This window comes from Mercenaria mercenaria, chromosome 9 (assembly GCF_021730395.1).
Source record: "Mercenaria mercenaria strain notata chromosome 9, MADL_Memer_1, whole genome shotgun sequence".
Taxonomy (NCBI): Eukaryota; Metazoa; Mollusca; class Bivalvia; order Venerida; family Veneridae; genus Mercenaria; species Mercenaria mercenaria.
In genome coordinates, this window is record NC_069369.1 from 43,836,955 (window position 1) to 43,844,224 (window position 7,270).

Here is a 7,270-nt window from a genome sequence, read left to right on the forward strand (position 1 = left end):
AGAAGATTTTCAAAGTTTTCCCTATATAAGTCTTTATAAACCATGTGACCCCAGGGCAGGGCCATATTTGACCCTAGGGGGACAATTTTGTACAAACTTGGTAGAGGACCACTAGATGATGCTACATACAAAATACCAAAGCCCTAGGCCCTGTGGTTTTGGACAAGAAGATTTTCAAAGTTTTCCCTATATAAGTCTATGTAAACCATGTGACCCGCAGGGCTGGGCCATATTTGATCTTAGGGGGATAATTTGAACAATCTTTGTAGAGGACCACTAGATGATGCTACATACCAAATATCAAAGCCCTAGGCCCTGTGGTTTTGGACAAGAAGATTTTCAAAGTTTTTCCCTATATAAGTCTATATAAACCATGTGACCCCCAAGGGCAGGGCCATATTTGACCCTAGGGGGATAATTTGAACAATCTTGGTAGAGGACAACTAGATGATGCTAAATACTAAATATCAAAGCCCTAGGCCCTGTGGTATTGGACAGTTTTTCCTTTCGGTTGCCATGGCAACCAGAGTTCTGTATGGAATTCAATTCTTTGAACAATTTTTTGAAGAAGACCATCCAAGAAACATCCTTGTGAAGTTATCAAAATTGGCCTAGTGGTTTAGATGTTGTTTAAAGGAAAATGTTGACGGACGACTTTCGACGGACAACCACTGACCACAATAGCTCGCCCTTGAGCACTTTGTGCTCAGGTGAGCTAATAATGCAACAAACCAATTTTGATGAAGATTTATCCACTGGTTCGTGAGAAGCAGCTGTTAAAAGGTTTTTTTATTTTTAGCTCTAGTGGCCCCCGCTCCATCAAGCAGTTCATGGAAAAATGTTTTGTATGTTAACATCTAGCAGCCCCTAAAAGGGGCCACAATCCCCTACTTGAACAAAATTGTGAGAGGACCTTACTAAAATGCAACAGACCAAGTTTGATGAAGATCCATCACATAGTTCATGAGAAGTTGTTTAAATGTTTTTCTATCTTAAGTTCTAGCGGTCCCTAGAAGGTACAAAGTGCCCTCATTTAATTAAACATGAGAAGGGATCTTACAATGATTCTACAGACCAAGTTTGCAGAAGTCATTTAAAGGTACAATGTATTTCTAATTTTAGCTATAGCAGCCCCTTAAAAGTTCCAAGTGCCCCCATTTCAACAAAACTGAGAGAGGACCTTACACTGATGCTACAAACCATGTCTGATGAAGATCCATCAAAATTTAATGGTTCATTAGAGTAAGTGGTTTAAAGGTATTTCTATTTTTAGATCTAGCAATTAAAATAATTTGAACAGTCTTCATGCAGGGTAACAAAAAGGAACACTAGCGTAAAATTATTTCAAAATCGGTTCTACCATTTTTAGGAAGAGACCATGTCCCCAAGAACTATTTGTGTGAAATATTTTAAAATCAGGCCAGTACTTTCATACAAGTAAATTTTTAAGTTTCCACTATATATATATTGGGAAAAATGACCACGCCCCTTGGTGGCCATGTTTTTTGAGAAATCAGAAGTATTTGAATAATCTTAGTAGAGGGTCACATAAGGACCATTTGTGTGAAATTATTTTAAAATTGGGCCAGCAGTTTCATATAACAAGATTTTTTAAGTTTCCACCATATACATATAGGGGAAAGTGGCCAACACCACCCTGGTGGCCATGTTTTTTGACGATTTGGAATAATTTGAACAATCTTGGTAGATGGTTACACATGGACCATTTGAGGTTGGTTTGAGTGAAATCATTTCAAAATTGGACTAGCAGTTTAGGAGGAGGTGTTGTTTGAAATTTTTCTATTTTTAGCTCTGGTGGCCCCCATATGCAACTAAGCAGAAAGGTTTGAACAATTCTGAAAGAAGTCCACTCAAGGAACATCCAGGTCAAGTTTCATTAACTTCCACTATAAGTCGGAGTGTTTCAGAGGAGATGTCATCTCAGGCAAACAAACAGATGCCGGATGGATAGTGATCACAATAGCTCACCCTGAGCTTTTTGTGCTCAGCTGAGCTAAAACTCCTGAATTTTCTGTCAGGAAATCAACAGGACATGAAGGAATTTGGTACAGAGTCAACCAAGGAACATTGCTGTGGAATTATTCTGACATCTAACTAGCTGTTTGAGAGGACACAATTTTCAAACCTTTCTATATAACCATGTACAGGAAAAACTAGCCCTGCCCCCTTGCCGCCATGTTTTTTTTAAACGAAACAAAATGATTTTTAATAAAGGAATTTAGTGGAGGGCCACCCAAAGATCACTCCAGTGCAATTGTTTTCAAATTGAGCTAGCAGTTTCAGAGGAGATCTTCAAAATCTTCCATATAGCCAGCCATATAGGAAAACTGGCAAACCCCCTTGGTGACCATGTTTTTTTTAAAGAAAATGGTCATATGAAGGAATTCAGTAGAGTGGTCACTTAAAGTACACTGCTTTGAAATTATTTTGAAGTTTTCCATATAGCTAAATAGGAAAAATCTTTCCAGTGCCCTGGCAGCCTTGTTTTTCTAACAAAATGATTTGTATGATTTTTGTTGAGGGTCACCCAAGGATAATTTCTGTTAAATTATTTTCAAATTGAGCCAGAAGCTTCAGAGAAGATCTGCAAAATTTTCTGTAAAGACCACCCAAGGAACACTCCTGTGAAGTTTGGTTGAAACTGGCATTGTGGGTTTTGAGATTTTCTTTAAAAAAATTGTGGACAACAGCAGAGGAATGGACACCCAATGATCCTAAAAGCTCAACATGTGCACTTCATGCTCAGGTGAGCTAAAAATCCAAGATGATGCTGATTTTGTATAGTCCCAAGGACAGATCTCAGTGCATCACTATATAAGTGAGGTTTTATTTGAGTTCAAACCAATCAATTATTGAATAAGGATATCACTAGCTGTAACACTGCAAGGGTCACTGGTTCTTGTACACACTGTACATCCTACCTATAATGTTGAATTTCAGTAAACAAATCTCATGCTTCTGGTTTAACACTTCATTTTTGTTTGAACTTTTTTTTCCTTTTTGTCTCTGCTTGGGTGGTTTTTTTTGGGAATACTAAGTAGCACTTTTGTGATGAAGCAGAATTCTTGTTCAGACGCAGGCATTTTAGCTGAAAGCCCTTGTAGTACTAAAACAATACAGCTGCAGAATCTGTGCTATGAAGCTACACTGCGTGGAATGAATTCTGGAGCCTCTGGATTCAGTTTACTTGTCTGAAATATTTAATAAATTGTAAGAAATATATAAACAAGAGGGTCATGATGACCCTGGATTGCTCACCTGAGTAATATGAGCCACATGTTTCAAATGGCAAACTGATGCTAAAATATTAAGAAAGTAGGTCAGTATGGTCACTGAAAGTCAGTTTTAAGATCGGTGTACAAAACTGTACATGTCGTCTAAATTTCAAGCTGTATCTTAAACAAGAAGGTCATGATGACCCTGGATCGCTCACCTGAGTAATATGAGCTACATGTTTCAAAGATCAAACTGATGATAAAATATTAAGAAAGTCAGTAGGTCACATTCATGGTCAATGAAATTCAGTTTTACGACTGGTGTGCAAAACTGTGTACGTCATCAAAATTTCAAGGGTGTATCTTAAACAAGAGGACCATGATGGTCCTGAATCGCTCACCTGTCCCAACATGACCCAGTTTTGAACTGAGTATGACATCATTTTTTTCTATTATTTGACATAGTGACCTAGTTTTTGAGCTCATGTGACCCAGTTTTGAACCTGACCTAGATATCATCAAGATGAACATTCAGACCAACTTTCATACAGATCCCATGAAAAATATGGCCTCTAGAGAGGTCACAAGGTTTTTTCATTATTTGACCTACTGACCTAGTTATTGAAGGCACGTGACCCAGTTTCAAACCTGACCTAGATATCATCAAGGTGAACATTCTGACCAATTTTCATGAAGATCCATTCGAAAGTATCGCCTCTAGAGAGGTCACAAGGTTTTTCTATTCTTAGACCTAATGACCTAGTTTTTGACCGCAGCTGACCCAGTTTCGAAACTGATCTAGATATCATCAAGATGAACATTCAGACCAACTTTCATACAGATCCCATGAAAAATATGGCCTCTAGAGAGGTCACAAGGTTTTTCTATTATTTGACCTACTGACCTAGTTTTTGACGGCACATGACCCAGTTTCGAACTTGACCTAGATATCATCATGGTGAACATTCTGACCAATTTTCATGAAGATCTTGTGAAAAATATGGCCTCTAGAGAGGTCACAAGGTTTTTCTATTTTTAGACCTACTGACCCAGTTTCGAACTTGACCTAGATATCATCAAGGTGAACATTCTGACCAACTTTCATGAAGATCCATTCAAAAGTATGACCTCTAGAGAGGTCACAAGGTTTTTCTATTTTTAGACCTAATGACCTAGTTTTTGACCGCAGCTGACCACGTTTCGAACTTGACCTAGATATCATCAAGATGAACATTCAGACCAACTTTCATACAGATCCCATGAAAAATATGGCCTCTAGATAGGTCACAAGGTTTTTCTATTATCTGACCTACTGACCTAGTTTTTGATGGCACGTGACCCAGTTTCAAACTTGACCTAGATATCATCAAGGTGAACATTCTGACCAATTTTCATGAAGATCTTGTGAAAAATATGGCCTCTAGAGAGGTCACAAGGTTTTTCTATTTTTAGACCTACTGACCTAGATTTTGACAGCACCTGACCCAGTTTCGAACTTGACCTAGATATCATCAAGATGAACATTCTGACCAACTTTCATAAAGATCCCATGAAAAATGTGACCTCTAGAGAGGTCACAAGCAAAAGTTTACGCACGGACGCACGGACGGACGACGGACGCTGCGCAATCACAAAAGCTCACACTGTCACTTCATGACATGTGAGCTAAAAACAAGAAAGTAGGTCAGTAGGTCAAGGTCATAGTCAAGTGACATCATATTACTTGGGGTCATCAGGTAATTATAATTAAACAGTCTTGGAAATAGGATCAAATGATTTTTTAAGTATTTTTTCCTATATAACTCACATAGTAACAAGAGCTCGTCGAACACGAAATGGCCCCCTTGATGCATTCAGTAATTGCACAAGGAACAGAAATTATTTGCTCACTGTAAACAAAAAATTCTACTGTTCTGGTTCAATTTGACATTGACCTTTGACCTATTGACCTCAAAATCAACAGGGGTCATCTGCTGGTCATGATCAACCTCCCTATTAAGTTTAGTGATCCTAGGCCCAAGCGTTCTCAAGGTATCGTCCGGAAAGGGTTTAACTGTTTTGGGTCAATGTGACCTTGACCTTTAGCCGACAGACCTCAAAATCTATAGGGGTCATCTACAGGTCATGACCAACCTCCCTATCAAGTTTCATGATCCTAGGCCCAAGCGTTCCCAAGTTATTGTCTGGAAACGGTTTAAATGTTCCGGGTCACTGTAACCTTGACCTTTGACCTACTGACCTTAAAATCAATAGGGGTCATCTGCTGGTCATGATGAACCTCTCTATCATCTTTCATGACCCTTGGCCCAAGCGTTCTCAAGTTATCGTCCAGAAACCGTTTAACTCTTCCTGGCCAATCTGACCTTGAACTTTGACCAAATGATCTCAAAATCAATAGGGGTCATCTGCTTGTTATGATCAATCTCCCTATCAATTTTCCTGATCCTAGGCCCAAGTGTTCTTGAGTTATCGCCCGGAAACTGTTTTACCATTCATGGTCACTGTGACCTTGACCTTTGACATACTGACCTCAAAATCAATAGGGGTCATCTGCTGGTCATGACCAACCTTCCTATCAACTTTCACGATCCTAGGCCCAAGCAATCTTGAGTTATCACCCGGAAACTGTTTAACTGTTCAGGGTCACTGTGACCTTGACCTTTAACATACAGATCTCAAAATCAATAGGGGTCATCTGCAGGTGATGACCAACCTTCCTATCAACTTTCATGATCCTAGGCCTAAGCGTTCTTGAGTTATCATCCTCTTTTAACCCCAGGGGCATAATTTGAACGATTTTGGTAGAGGACTACTAGACAATGCATCATGCCAAATATCAAAAGCATAGGTCATATGGTTTCAGACAAGAAGATTTTTAAAGTTTTTTCCTATATAAGTCTATATAAAACTTAGGACCCCCACAGCAGGGCCTCTTTTCACCCCAGGGGTACAATTTGAACAATTTTGGTTGAGGACCATAAGACAATGCTACAAACCAAATATCAAAGGTCTAAGTGTTGTGGTTTCAGACAAGAAGATTTTTAAACTTTTTTTCATATAAAAGTCTATGTAAAACTTGGGACCCCGGGGCGGGGCCATATTTGATCCTAGAGGGATAATTTGAATAATTTTGGTAGAGGACCACTAGATGATGCTACATACCAAATATCAAAGCCCTAGGCTGTGTGGTTTAGTATAAGCAGATTTTCAAAGTTTTTTCCCTATATAAGTCTATATAAACCATCTGACCCCGGGGTGGGGCCATATTTGACCCTAGGGGGTTAATTTGAACATTTTTGGTAGAGGACCACTAGATGATGCTACATACCAAATATCAAAGCCCTAGGCCACGCGGTTTTGTACAAGATGATTTTCAAAGTTTTTCCTTTTGGTTGCCATGGCAACCAGAGTTCTGCATGGAATTCAATTCTTTGAACAATTTTGAAAGGGGGCCACCTAAGGATCATTCCTGTGAAGTTCATGGGTGAAAGTATGGAATATTGAAAACCCTGAAACTTTTGCTGGGGACCGGTGGGTTCAGGGTAGGGCAAAGCTCCCCGGAAGCTCCTGAGAATTAGTGGTTTTGAACGCTTAGAACAGCTCTATTCTAGCCTTATAATTATTTATTTTATGTGTGCCAAAAATTTGGTGTAATTCTGCCCAGCGGTTTTCAAGAAGAAGATTTCTTTAGAAAATGTTGACGTACACACGACGGACGACGCACACCGCACGACTGACGACGGACGACGGACATTGAGCGGTCACAATAGCTCACGATGAGCCTTTGGCTCAGGTGAGCTAAAAACAAGAAAGTAGGTCAGTAGGTCAAGGCCACAGTTAAGTGACCCCTAATCACTTGGGGTCATCAGGTAATTATCACTAAACAGTCTAGCAAATATGACCTGATAATCTTTAAAGTATTTTCTCCTATATAACTCATATATAAGTGAACCCAAGGGCAGGGCCTCTTTTCACCCAAGAGGCATAATTTGAACAGTCTTGTTAGAGATTCACTAGGCAATGCTACATACAAA